Source organism: Cibotium barometz, chromosome 30 (genome assembly GCF_041138505.1).
Source record: "Cibotium barometz isolate CiBa-2024 chromosome 30, ASM4113850v1, whole genome shotgun sequence".
Classification (NCBI taxonomy): Eukaryota; Viridiplantae; Streptophyta; class Polypodiopsida; order Cyatheales; family Cibotiaceae; genus Cibotium; species Cibotium barometz.
Window position 1 is genome coordinate 14,236,984 of NC_141075.1, and position 15,471 is coordinate 14,252,454.

General features: G+C 39.0%; 2 pseudogenes; both read left to right on the forward strand.

Annotated features, from left to right (window-relative positions):
- Positions 1–3,033: 3,033 nt before the first annotated feature.
- On the forward strand, positions 3,034–4,036 carry LOC147621194 (transcription factor MYB106 pseudogene; annotated as a pseudogene).
- Positions 4,037–14,058: 10,022 nt separating this feature from the next.
- On the forward strand, positions 14,059–15,202 carry LOC147621195 (transcription factor MYB106 pseudogene; annotated as a pseudogene).
- Positions 15,203–15,471: the final 269 nt, after the last annotated feature.

Genomic DNA, 15,471 nt, shown 5'->3' on the forward strand with positions numbered 1-15,471 from the left:
TGACCATGCAGAGATTCAAGGATACGATTCATAGGTAAGACCTAGTTCTATCCCGCAGGGGGAGCGTGATCTTCTAAAAAAATCAAATCACCCATAGGGTAATTGATCATAATTTGGGTAACTAATAGTCTTCATTCCTAGAGACAACACTTTTTTCCTCATCCATGCAAGGCACAGCTCGCTGGCCTAGTCTTCTAGAATAGAATTACCCGAGAATCTATTTATCTAACGTAGGGCTTTCACTTAATATGTTGGAAAGCTACCCGACTAATCGGGTCCACCCGTCCGTAGGATGGTGCCATCGGGGCATTCCATCCTCCCACTTTCCACCCTACTCACGCGTCAATTTGTTTTCTAATTAATCCTACCACACTGTTTGACATAAATAAACATGTTCCTTAATTAAGGCCCTTTTCACAAGGTTTGTTACAATCATGCCAAAGACAAGATATATTTATATAAAAAGTTTATACATGAGTCAATTCCATATAAGCCAAACTGGCTCTCTTATTCATTTCCTTTATTCCGCCGATGATCTAGAATTCGTCCTTCCAGTCTCTACATGCTGGGCAAAACCCTACGGGACCATACACCTCATCGTCGGCTGCTGGCGAGGGCTCAAGCCGGCGGCCTGTCGCCCTCTCAAGCTCCATCGCTCGATCCTCTCGCCCCTCAGAGGGATGTCTGCGCACTAGGGTGGGCTAATTCACCGCACTAGCCTGGGCCCTCAGAACTAGGCAGCATCATAATCACTCGCGTCAATCGGCAAACCTCATTATCCCAATGGTATGAGGGATACCATGGGCCAACTCCGGGCCTTACTAACGTCTCCGCCGTCCGGCTATACAAGCACAAGAACGGGGCAACGTCAAGGCAGGAAGAGTTGTACCTGTACCTTAATTTAACCAAGATAACAATCCATTTACTCAACTAAATCATAGGACTAGAATCCATGTTACCTTCTTAAGAAAACAATCCTTTTCTCACACAGATTTTAGCATTTCAACTTGAGATTACGATAAGACATTCTTTATTAAGACATAGCTATTGTTTAAAAGAATACAAACTTTAAATAGTAAATCAATCAAATAGATCACTGTAACAATCAATAGAGAAGCTGGGGCCATACCTCAACCCCTAAGAATGATATATAATTGAAAAACAAAATATGTATATACCTTATAGAAGTTTGTCGTTTATCGTTGCCTTTGCTCGTTAACAGAGCTTTAGAACTTGACATATGAGGATAGAGTCTTCTAATACCTTATCTTTTGATTGAAATCATCCAATAATCTCCAAGCTTTATCTTCTCTTACTCATACTGTGACTCTTCTCTCTTTCTAAGGTCTATGGCAAAATAGCCTTCTCTTACAGGACTACGATCTACTATTCTTTCTCTACAAGAAAAGCTATGGAGTTTTGGTCTCTTCCTCCGAAAGACTATAGCAATCTAAGCTTATTTTCTGAGATATTAGATAAGAATGAAGGGATATATGCATTTCAAGCTCTAGGATTACCTTGAGATTACTTGTTGCCTTCTCACAGTTTTCTCTGTGTAGAGACCCTGACAGAAAGAGCAAATTGTTTTGACCATAACTCTCCGATAGAAACTCAGAATATAATCAAATAGCCAGTCAAAAGAACGGGAAGATATCTAGTCTACAAGCCAGCGTGGGCAGAATAGGCAAAAACATCCGTATATAGCCACAAACGCGCCATCTTTAGAAACACGTTGTTTTTTCACATTTTTAGTATGCATGGACTCTAAATGTGTAAAAGTACTCTAAATATGACCTCTTATCACCTAAATTCGAAATTTTATTTTTGGGGATACTTATCTCTTTATAGAACTATTCTTATATTCTTATTTCTTTTAGGATTTTTGGAGCTAATATTTTTATTCTAACTCTTTCCTAATGTTTCTAGCCTTATTGTCTCACTCTTCTCTAAGTACACTCTCTTTTCTTATTGAAATCTATATTAAAAGAGACACATACTTACATGGCTTGGGAGGGACCTTACAATCTCCCCCACTTAAAAGATTCGAGATGTCCTCATCTCGTAAGCTGGGGTAATATCTAAGTAAATCCTCCTGTCTCTTTCAAAGTGATATCCCCACTAGGTAAAAATCTTCTTTTATCTAAACATTGTTCTTAAAGATTCATTTATTTCATGTGCTTGGCTCGTTTTGTTGTACCTCCAAAAGATCTTTATTATTCTAATTTCATGCATCCATATACCTCTCATATGCTATGAACCTTCAAATTCCTTATTCTATACGCCCATGTAATATGGTACTTAACAAATTGTCATGGAGAAACGTAAGGGAATCAATCCTTTACGCAATCTAACCTATGATAGTAATTTCATAATCTTAGTACCGTCTTTTAGAATACCTCTATTCATCATGCACATTACTTCACATGATGAATCGTCTTCCTTCTTGTAGAATACCTCTATTCATCATGCACATTACTTCACATGAATCTTACACCAATCCTCTTCTATTTACTCATAGAAATACTTGTTAAATTCGGTTATCTTTAACCCTGCTATCCCTATTTCTTGACCTAATTTTTGCTCTAGCTCATGATTCCTTATAGCCAAGGGTGGGCTTGACGTTTCTCTTGAATTAGGAGACCTCTTCTTGATTAACATGAAAAGACTCATGTCCTTCTCGACACTTTCTATAAAAAAAAAACTTTATCACAGTCTCTGGCTATAATTATGGCTTCTGGAATAGGGGATGGTTTTACATTCTTGATGAGGTTATTCAAAGATAGATTAAGCTTCCAAATGAATCGATGGAGAAGAGTTACCTCATCCATCTCTAGAGCAAATCGGAGAAGTTTAACAAAAGTTTGGTGATATTCTTTTAGGGTCTTCCCTTCTTGGGTTAGCTCCAAAAATTCATTCATTTTATCCTCTCGAAATCCTGGAGGACAAAACCTTTCACGAAGGTGTAATTTCATTCATTTTATCCTCTCGAAATCCTGTCTCTCCCCGCGCCTCTCTCTGCCAACACCCCAAGCTATGGGCCGAGCCCCCTGCTGTGAAAAAAAAGGCCTCAAGAGAGGCTCCTGGACCACTGAAGAGGATGAAAAGCTCACCTCTTACATCAGTGAAAATGGCCATGGCAGCTGGCGTGCCCTTCCTAAGAAAGCTGGTATGCTAGTATTGTATACGTACTATGCTATCTTAATTGTAATTCTGTTCAATGGAACTAATCAACTTCATGTGTATGCACCAGGCCTTCTGCGTTGTGGCAAAAGCTGTCGATTAAGGTGGACTAATTACCTTAGGCCGGATATTAAACGAGGAGAATTCTCTTCTACTGAAGAGAAAACTATCATTCAACTTCATGCCTTGCTTGGGAACAGGTGATCAACTGTCCTACAACTACTTCACTAAGCTAGACAATTAATGGTGTGTATGGTATGGAACAATTATATGCTGTGGTTTTGAGCCATATAATTTATGCTATTAATCATTTAGCTAATGTTTGATTTAATGCCTTGCTAATCAAAGGTAATCAACTGCTTTTTGCAGATGGTCTACTATCGCCACACACTTGCCCAAGAGGACAGATAATGAGATAAAGAACTACTGGAATACTCACTTGAAGAAGAGATTGCTCAAGATGGGCTTTGTCGACCCTGCTACACCACACAAGCCTAAGTCAAAGTGCACCAGCTATAATAGCAGCCTTTTAAAGTCTCCAAACAATTGCAATAGTAGCTCTGCAGTAAGCCACATGGTCCAATGTGAGAGTGTGAGGGTTCAAGCCGAAGCCCGCCTAACAAGAGAATCAAAGATGAGAGCTAAAGGGCTATGGCAACCTTCATTTTCTTCTAAGCAAGATAAGGGCTCTTGTACTGCCATGGTTGAGCTCAGGAGCACATTCAAAAATTGGGAGAAAACTTTGCAAGGTCAAGCTAGACGCATGTGGCCTGATTCATGGAGATTTGCTAATTTGAGTAGCAATGGGGAAGGTCGAGAGTCAAGTTGTTGCTATTTGCAGCTCACCATTATGTAAACTGAAACATGGCTCATATGTCTCTAATACTTTATGCTCTCTCGACGGCCACTCATCAAACCAGGAAGTGGCCTTCCATTATTCTCCATCAACCCAATCCTACAGAGCTATTTTGGACTGATAATCTATTACACCTACTGCCCATAGTCTTGTTAATTTCTCCAATGATGCTTTTGATCTCCTTCCCTCTACAAAGCCGTTTCAACTTGATGCTAGTCTCCAACCTGTTTGTGACAAGGTTAGTGCACAGATTAGCTTGTCAAGCCTGCCTTGTTTGCAAGATCTTATTCAATCTAATGCATTAAGCATGAAGAGAGAGGATAGTAACTTAGTTAGCAGTACCCGTGCATTGGCTTCTGTCATCATCAGTTCTAGCAGCTTGTTGGGTGACCTAGACCTAGTTTCAAATGAAACTTTTAGCACCCAAAGCTCCTTTGCTGCTAGTGGCAACGAGAACCGTGAAATTTGCTACAGTGCTCTGCTAAGTGAAGAATATGCTGATTTTTATTGCAACAATGTGCTTAAAGAAGTGGTGGATTCCCCCATGCAAGAGCAAATCGAAGAGAATGAAAGTATAGCAATATGAAACATAGCACAATGATCTATCTACATATGAATGAAATCAAGTCCATAGATATGAGCTACTATGCATTACTAAACAGGATGCGAAGAAATATGTTTTTTGGGATGTTTTCTTTATAGAGAGCTGTTAATTTGCATCCGAAGCAATGACACATGATGGAGAAGGCTCAAGTTTTGGTTCCACTAGGAACTTATTCAATGCCACCCACAAGCAACCTCAAATCCAAGTAGACAACACCTTTAAATGTTGCCCATTTCAAAAATTGGAGGCCAAATTTTAAACCTTGCAATTTGATTCATCTCTAGACTTTTTCTTAAGGTTACAAGATTTTATTTATTGTTTGGAGAATGCTTTTTTTTCCATTCGCTCAGTCGTAAACATCCTTTTATCTTCAACTATGTGTGCCTTCATCAGGTCCTCATAAAAAACTTTATTATGCAACCATAAAGCAAATTCACCAATACCCTACCTTTGTAAAGCATCCTCTCCTTTCCCAAACACATCCTTACCATCAAAGAGCTTTCCTCATGTATATCACCAAAAAGACTCACATAAATAAGATGATTATCTTCTAACATAGAGTCATAAATCTTTTCACAACATTCTTCTCCTTGCATAATAGCATCTACATAAAAATCATCACCATACTTATTCTTCACATCATCCAACCTTTGCATATTCTTCAAATGTTTTGCATCATGTAGGCCACAGCCAAACATATCAAAACCATCTAGTTGGATACCCCCATACCCCACATCTAAGGGCTCACCATCATCTACAACATCATTCCCATTATCCACTTCATCAAAATAGCTAACATCAATCTCATCAAGGAAGGTACCAGCAAAGCATGGAGAAGCAACCTTTAACTTTGCTTGACCACATACATCAACATTAACATCCACTGAGTTCCTTATCACATCTAGAACACATTCAAATTGCTCCAAATGCTATCTTCTTTCATATAATCCTCTAAACCTATGTCAATTTTCTTAATATGCATCTTAGCATTTAGCTCCATGGTTCCATGAATATCAATACATGGGTCTTCCACCTCTACTTCAAACAAACTTTGATCTAGATCTACATCATCAGAGTCATCAGAGATATCTTCCTCTTCCATGATAGCTCCAATCATATTCACATTATCACACTGGCCCTGGGGCGCCACCTGATTCCAATCAACTCCAATAACCTCCAACACAATAAGATTCAAACCTCCAACCTATTCAGTCAACCTCTGAATATCTTGAAATAGTCCATTTTGCCCTCTACCTAGTTCCTCAACCCTTGGGGCTTCCACATAATTTTCCCTCTTCACTTGCAAATTCATTGGCAAAGTTGCCACTATAGGCCTCCTTGTTTCCCTCTCCTTTCTAACCAGCTCCTACTTCCTTATCTTCTTCCTCCACTACTCAGTTGCCATCCTAAGAGCTTACTCTCTAAGCACTTGAACCAAACCAAATTTTGACCTTCTAGACATCTAGTTGATCACTAGTCGCCGCTGCTCTAGAATGAGTAGTTTTTCCACAATCCTATTATGTCAGACTACAAACTGTCAGAAAATCTACTCAAAATATCTTTCCTTGTACCCAAAATGATCAAAATGACCCTTTTACTTCATCTACCGACTATTGAAATATACAAGTGAATAGGGTGTGTGCGGGAACAAGCCCTTGGTTAGAGGCTGTAAAAGAGAATGTGTAAATGAGAAAGAACCTGTGAAAATGTGAGAAGAATCTACTGGGAGAGAATAAAGAGTAGCATGAGAAGATTTAGGAAGTGTGGAGATATTCTGGGAAAAGTGAAGAGGTGGAGATATTCTGGGAGAGGTGGAGTGAATCAAGGAGAAATCAGTGGGATTTGATGCTTGGACGTAAACTCTATAAATTGAGGCATTGGCCTAATGAGAATTTGCTGGTTTTTGATTATCCATGCCTACATTAAGCTATTTGTTAATTACTCACTAATCACGTCTTAATTATTTACTAATCACTTTGTTAATGATGTTGATTCTAGTATTTGATCCACCATAGCTCATCACATTGCTCTAATTTCAACATGGTATCAGAGCCATGCCTAGAATCCATCATTTTGTGAGCCCATTATCTTACTAATCATTTTGCTAATTAAGATTAGTAGAAAATTATAATTTTCCCTCTTTTTTTCAACTCACCTCTATACCCCCAATTGGTGGAGGAGCTCTAGCTCCTTGCACACATCACATTAGGCCAAACCCTTCCAGCCCTAGCTAGCTATCTCATTGCTCTTCAAGCTCATCAAATGAGCGCAGCAAACCGCCGACGCGTTTGGGAGAAATCGTGATTTTCTCAAGCATCTTTTTCTGGGAGAAAAATTGAGATCTTGTCCACTTCAAATCAAACTGACCTAGTTCCTCTTAGCCCCGAGGGTTTTCAAGCATGCTTTACAAGCTGGTGAAGTCAGAATTCTATTTGACCAAGTCTACAGTGAGATCCAAGCTCTTCATCAAATCTGCAGGCGACTTTGGTAAAACAAAGATTAAGCTTTCAATATTTGGTCAATCTTGTGTTTATTGGCTTAATCCTCTACTAGACTCATTGCTATTGATGGCTTTGAAAGCATTTGAGCTCATTTGAAGTCTGAGGCACCAAATCTGGACTCCCCGCATATTCTATTTTCTACACACAAAACAGTCGATTAATTTGCTAATCAGTGGGTTAATCAGTGCTAATCACTATATTTTGGTGCAATTGAGGGTTCAAATTAACCATTAGGTATCTGATATACAGATCCTTATAACTTCAGATTTCAATTCGGAGTTGGTTTGATACTCCAACCATTCCGTACAAATTGGTTACCCTTGATTTAATGTAATTTCTCGTAAAATTATGCTGATAAATTTGTGATAATCATCATTTTGCATTTAACCCTTGGTTAATGCCTTTAAATCTCACTCAAATTCAAGATTATTCATAGCCAGAGTTGCATTTGGGAATGTGCATAAGAATGAATGCTATACGCATTATGTATTGGGCACATTGCATCAGTGTAAAAATGGGATCAGACACTGCCCTTGTCCAGAATAAGGCAAGAGGTAAGACCTCCCGCATAAATTTGGGTTTGCATTGCATAATGACACAAGATAAACATCAAAAACCCAAAGGAACTGTCAGCAAAACATTGGAACATGTTGCTCACATGGAGCAAGAAGACCTGACGGACAAGCTCATGGCCCCAACCATGAAAGAAGAAGATCATCTCTTTCCAAGAGGAAGATCCACACCAAGAAGATCTAAAGGAAGAATTGAAGGAAGACATGGACACAAGAAGAGAAGCTGCCCCAAGAAGACTGAAGGAAAAGGAAGACATGGACGCGTGGAGAGAAGCTACCATGACCAGAAGACTGAAGACCAGAGAAGATGTGAGGCTCCAAAGAGTGAGGAGCCATGTGAAAATCTCTGAGAGAGAGAGAGAGAGAGACCCCACAACCCAATGTAGCCTGTCCCAACAAAGTAAAACCACCTCTAAGCCACCGATGATGTAGGCCACGTGGTAGATAGATGTATGTGTGAGCACTTTAGTCAAGGTCGCGGGCACTTGTAGTAAGCCTTGGACACATAGAGAGAGAGAGTGTCAAGGACTATGAGATTAGGGACTCGAGGCACTGGTCGCAGGCTATTAAGTTTAAATCATCAGACACTTCTCCACAAATGTTCTATCTCCACAAAATCAAATAGAACAACTCAAACCAAGATCCAAAACACCATTACTCATAGACCATGACACAAATACAAGCTTCAAACTCATTGTTCTCTTCACAAAGAAAAGAAAAATTGTCTCAACATCCCTAAGACAATGGGTTAAAACTTATATGATAAACACACTGAAAACTTGTAGTTTTTTCAGTTGTAGATTTTAGCCACTATCCGAGCTATAGTGAATTCAGTAATCACATACTCCATGCCTTCCCTAGATAGACCCAATACGGCACCCGAATGACTTACTACAGTAGGAATTGAACATGATTTCTAGATAAAAGCATGTCTCTAATAGAGATGCCTCACAAGAACCATCGGGAACTCCTCTTGTGATTGATTCTCTGGGTCTTAGCACCCTCACTATTCTGATTTACCCAAATCCACTTTGATTTCTTCTTCTCCCCCCTCAAAAACTAGAAAATCTTTTGTCTATAGTAGCTAGCTTACTTCATGGTAGGTACTTCTCTTGCTTCACTCACCCCTACACTTTTCATAGCTCTTTTGTCCCTTCTTTTTTGCCTGTCTTGTAAATTATCCCAAAACCCCCCTTTTTCCTCGTCTGCCTCGTCGCCTTTCTGGAACAAACGCGCCGGCTTTTCCAACCCCATACTCTTACTATTTTGGTTTCATTAGGGAAAATTTGGACTCACTTTTGGGCCTTTTAAGCTCTTTGAGATTTTAGGGAATATTCAGTAAGGACCAATGAGGGTGAGTCTTCCGTTACGGAACTTTTGAGGCTACTTTTTGGTGGGGAGCCCATAACTTGAGCATAAAAACTAAAAATTTGTCGGAGTTTGGTGCGTTAGAATCCTCTCATATCAAGATCTTTCCAATGATATATTACATGATATAGTTTTGAGGTACTATGGATAGAGCTATCCACGATTCCCCTTTTCATAATAAAAGACATAAGATCACCATAATCTTTCTTAGAACATGCATGACAAGAAGCTTACTTTGTGAGATCCATAGCCTAAAGGAATGAAGGTTTCCATAGCACTTTCGTTCTCATCTTTGATTCTCTTGTTATTTAGGAAGGCTTCGGCTTATATGTGTGTATATACATACATAGTATAAATTCTTATATAATATGTTTTTTCATTTAATTTTTTCATTTAATTAAAGCAATGTTTCTAATATCTCACGCATGTTTTATGGCTATGGCACTCTCTTTCACTTTTGGATCAATAAGCCCTTCCTCTACCACTACACATAGAGAGTATAGCCACATGAATTTAAAAGAATCCACTTATCTAAAAAAACTTAATGTGGTTATAAACGTGGCTAGTGGTATGTGGCTATAGCCACGCATATAACTGTGCATATAATGTGTACAGATGTGCATATACTGTCTAGAAAAAAAAGGGGATAGAATGGGAGATAGATGTGTCCCCACATCTATCCCCTTTTTTAAATCTCATTGTTAAACATTAATTAATCATATTTTTTCAAACACTTAATCACTTAAAATATACATTACATACAAATACATAAAAAAAATAATTACAATACGATGTCATGGACATTACAAAAAAAACTATTATATTGCAAATTACATAAGTTGATAATGTCCAAAAATTACAAAAGATGAAGATGACTAAGAAAACTAATTAAATCAATTTGACCTTATTGTGATGTTTGTGATACCTATGCTCTCGAGCCATTGGGGCGTGACCTACTACCCTTTCCTACAACAAATTACAACATGAATGAGATATGAAATTTACAAGGAAAATTTAATTAAACTTAGTGATGAATGGCAAAAAAAAAACTTACAAATAATGCGAGCCATGCTGCCTTTCCTTTGGAGCCATACTTTGTTGCACCGTACTTTTGCAATAGATGACTCGCATGCATTGCCTTTTGCCAAGGGTATTGAGTACGCTCCCTGACTTCTTTCTTTTCCTTCTTCCACTCCTTAACTGTGTAATAATAGGAAATTTGTGAACCATCTTTCATGACCTCCTTGTGAAAATCTGATTTTGACAAAGCTGAGTTTGACAGTTGATTCAAATAGCTGATTTAGATAGCTAAGTCCAATAACTGACTCAAATAGGTGAGTGTGAGAGCTAACTTAGATATTTGACTCCAAGAGTCTGACTCCAATAACTGATTCAACCAGATGATGTAGATAGCTGACTCGAGAGTTGATTCAGTACTAACTCAGAGAGTTCAGTCTAAGAGCTGATTGAGACAACTGACTCCAATAGCTGATTCAACTAGTTGATGCAGATAATTGACTCGAGAGGTGAATCAAGAGCAGCTGATGTAGATAGCTGACTCCAAGATCTAATTAACTAGTTGATGTAGATAGCTGACTTCGAGAGCTAATTTAGCCAACTGATGTAGATAGCTGACTCCAAGAGCTGATTCAGCCAGCTGATGTAGATAGCTGACTCCGAGAGCTGATTAAGACGGATGATTTAGATAGCTAATTCAGTGTTCTGATTCTGTCAATTGATTTATCAAAACCTAACCAAAAAAGTAAACCCAACCAAGAAATTCGTTAGCAGGAGGTGTGGCAATAGGTGGCCTGTCTCAGTAGCAAGTTATTGGCAAATAGTAACAGGTCATTTGTAAGGTTCCCCCCTTCCAAAAATAGGGAAAACACTTAAGATTGTCCACTAAGTCTTATCTTGGAGAAAATTTCTTACTCATCGACACCTTGACCATGCAGAGATTCAAGGATACGATTCATAGGTAAGACCTAGTTCTATCCCGCAGGGGGAGCATGATCTTCTAAAAAAATCAAATCACCCATAGGGTAATTGATCATAATTTGGGCAACTAATAGTCTTCATTCCTAGAGACAACACTTTTTTCCTCATCCATGCAAGGCACAGCCCGCTGGCCTAGTCTTCTAGAATAGAATTACCCGAGAATCTATTTATCTAACGTAGGGCTTTCACTTAATATGTTGGAAAGCTACCCGACTAATCGGGTCCACCCGTCCGTAGGATGGTGCCATCGGGGCATTCCATCCTCCCACTTTCCACCCTACTCACACGTCAATTTGTTTTCTAATTAATCCTACCACACTGTTTGACATAAATAAACATGTTCCTTAATTAAGGCCCTTTTCACAAGGTTTGTTACAATCATGCCAAAGACAAGATATATTTATATAAAAAGTTTATACATGAGTCAATTCCATATAAGCCAAACTGGCTCTCTTATTCATTTCCTTTATTCTGCCGATGATCTAGAATTCGGCCTTCCAGTCTCTACATGCTGGGCAAAACCCTACGGGACCATACACCTCATCGTCGGCTGCTGGCGAGGGCTCAAGCCGGCGGCCTGTCGCCCTCTCAGGCTCCATCGCTCGATCCTCTCGCCCCTCAGAGGGATGTCTGCGCACTAGGGTGGGCTAATTCACCGCACTAGCCTGGGCCCTCAGAACTAGGCAGCATCATAATCACTCGCGTCAATCGGCAAACCTCATTATCCCAATGGTATGAGGGATACCATGGGCCAACTCCGGGCCTTACTAACGTCTCCGCCGTCCGGCTATACAAGCACAAGAACGGGGCAACGTCAAGGCAGGAAGAGTTGTACCTGTACCTTAATTTAACCAAGATAACAATCCATTTACTCAACTAAATCATAGGACTAGAATCCATGTTACCTTCTTAAGAAAACAATCCTTTTCTCACACAGATTTTAGCATTTCAACTTGAGATTACGATAAGACATTCTTTATTAAGACATAGCTATTGTTTAAAAGAATACAAACTTTAAATAGTAAATCAATCAAATAGATCACTGTAACAATCAATAGAGAAGCTGGGGCCATACCTCAACCCCTAAGAATGATATATAATTGAAAAACAAAATATGTATATACCTTATAGAAGTTTGTCGTTTATCGTTGCCTTTGCTCGTTAACAGAGCTTTAGAACTTGACATATGAGGATAGAGTCTTCTAATACCTTATCTTTTGATTGAAATCATCCAATAATCTCCAAGCTTTATCTTCTCTTACTCATACTGTGACTCTTCTCTCTTTCTAAGGTCTATGGCAAAATAGCCTTCTCTTACAGGACTACGATCTACTATTCTTTCTCTACAAGAAAAGCTATGGAGTTTTGGTCTCTTCCTCCGAAAGACTATAGCAATCTAAGCTTCTTTTCTGAGATATTAGATAAGAATGAAGGGATATATGCATCTCAAGCTCTAGGATTACCTTGAGATTACTTGTTGCCTTCTCACAGTTTTCTCTGTGTAGAGACCCTGACAGAAAGAGCAAATTGTTTTGACCATAACTCTCCGATAGAAACTCAGAATATAATCAAATAGCCAGTCAAAAGAACGGGAAGATATCTAGTCTACAAGCCAGCGTGGGCAGAATAGGCAAAAACATCCGTATATAGCCACAAACGCGCCATCTTTAGAAACACGTTGTTTTTTCACATTTTTAGTATGCATGGACTCTAAATGTGTAAAAGTACTCTAAATATGACCTCTTATCACCTAAATTCGAAATTTTATTTTTGGGGATACTTATCTCTTTATAGAACTATTCTTATATTCTTATTTCTTTTAGGATTTTTGGAGCTAATATTTTTATTCTAACTCTTTCCTAATGTTTCTAGCCTTATTGTCTCACTCTTCTCTAAGTACACTCTCTTTTCTTATTGAAATCTATATTAAAAGAGACACATACTTACATGGCTTGGGAGGGACCTTACAATCTCCCCCACTTAAAAGATTCGAGATATCCTCATCTCGTAAGCTGGGGTAATATCTAAGTAAATCCTCCTGTCTCTTTCAAAGTGATATCCCCACTAGGTAAAAATCTTCTTTTATCTAAACATTGTTCTTAAAGATTCATTTATTTCATGTGCTTGGCTCGTTTTGTTGTACCTCCAAAAGATCTTTATTATTCTAATTTCATGCATCCATATACCTCTCATATGCTATGAACCTTCAAATTCCTTATTCTATACGCCCATGTAATATGGTACTTAACAAATTGTCATGGAGAAACGTAAGGGAATCAATCCTTTACGCAATCTAACCTATGATAGTAATTTCATAATCTTAGTACCGTCTTTTAGAATACCTCTATTCATCATGCACATTACTTCACATGATGAATCGTCTTCCTTCTTGTAGAATACCTCTATTCATCATGCACATTACTTCACATGAATCTTACACCAATCTTCTTCTATTTACTCATAGAAATACTTGTTAAATTCGGTTATCTTTAACCCTGCTATCCCTATTTCTTGACCTAATTTTTGCTCTAGCTCATGATTCCTTATAGCCAAGGGTGGGCTTGACGTTTCTCTTGAATTAGGAGACCTCTTCTTGATTAACATGAAAAGACTCATGTCCTTCTCGACACTTTCTATAAAAAAAAAACTTTATCACAGTCTCTGGCTATAATTATGGCTTCTGGAATAGGGGATGGTTTTACATTCTTGATGAGGTTATTCAAAGATAGATTAAGCTTCCAAATGAATCGATGGAGAAGAGTTATCTCATCCATCTCTAGAGCAAATCGGAGAAGTTTAACAAAAGTTTGGTGATATTCTTTTAGGGTCTTCCCTTCTTGGGTTAGCTCCAAAAATTCATTCATTTTATCCTCTCGAAATCCTGGAGGACAAAACCTTTCACGAAGGTGTAATTTCATTCATTTTATCCTCTCGAAATCCTGTCTCTCCCCGCGCCTCTCTCTGCCAACACCCCAAGCTATGGGCCGAGCCCCCTGCTGTGAAAAAAAAGGCCTCAAGAGAGGCTCCTGGACCACTGAAGAGGATGAAAAGCTCACCTCTTACATCAGTGAAAATGGCCATGGCAGCTGGCGTGCCCTTCCTAAGAAAGCTGGTATGCTAGTATTGTATACGTACTATGCTATCTTAATTGTAATTCTGTTCAATGGAACTAATCAACTTCATGTGTATGCGCCAGGCCTTCTGCATTGTGGCAAAAGCTGTCGATTAAGGTGGACTAATTACCTTAGGCCGGATATTAAACGAGGAGAATTCTCTTCTACTGAAGAGAAAACTATCATTCAACTTCATGCCTTGCTTGGGAACAGGTGATCAACTGTCCTACAACTACTTCACTAAGCTAGACAATTAATGGTGTGTATGGTATGGAACAATTATATGCTGTGGTTTTGAGCCATATAATTTATGCTATTAATCATTTAGCTAATGTTTGATTTAATGCCTTGCTAATCAAAGGTAATCAACTGCTTTTTGCAGATGGTCTACTATCGCCACACACTTGCCCAAGAGAACAGATAATGAGATAAAGAACTACTGGAATACTCACTTGAAGAAGAGATTGCTCAAGATGGGCTTTGTCGACCCTGCTACACCACACAAGCCTAAGTCAAAGTGCACCAGCTATAATAGCAGCCTTTTAAAGTCTCCAAACAATTGCAATAGTAGCTCTGCAGTAAGCCACATGGTCCAATGTGAGAGTGTGAGGGTTCAAGCCGAAGCCCGCCTAACAAGAGAATCAAAGATGAGAGCTAAAGGGCTATGGCAACCTTCATTTTCATTGAAACTATGAAGCTCACAACAAGCTTCTTGTCATGCACGTTCTAAGCAAGATTATGGCGATCTTATGTCTTTTAATCAAGATTATGATTGCCTAATGACATTCCCCAAGGAACATTGTGGTGCAGGTCTCTTGGTTTCTTCTAAGCAAGATAAGGGCTCTTGTACTGCCATGGTTGAGCTCAGGAGCACATTCAAAAATTGGGAGAAAACTTTGCAAGGTCAAGCTAGACGCATGTGGCGTGATTCATGGAGATTTGCTAATTTGAGTAGCAATGGGGAAGGTCGAGAGTCAAGGTGTTGCTATTTGCAGCTCACCATTATGTAAATTGAAACATGGCTCATCTGTCTCTAATACTCTATGCTCTCTCGACGGCCACTCATCAAACCAGGAAGTGGCCTTCCATTATTCTCCATCAACCCAATCCTACAGAGCTATTTTGGACTGATAATCTATTACACCTAGTGCCCATAGTCTTGTTAATTTCTCCAATGATGCTTTTGATCTCCTTCCCTCTACAAAGCCGTTTCAACTTGATGCTAGTCTCCAACCTGTTTGTGACAAGGTTAGTGCACAGATTAGCTTGTCAAGCATGC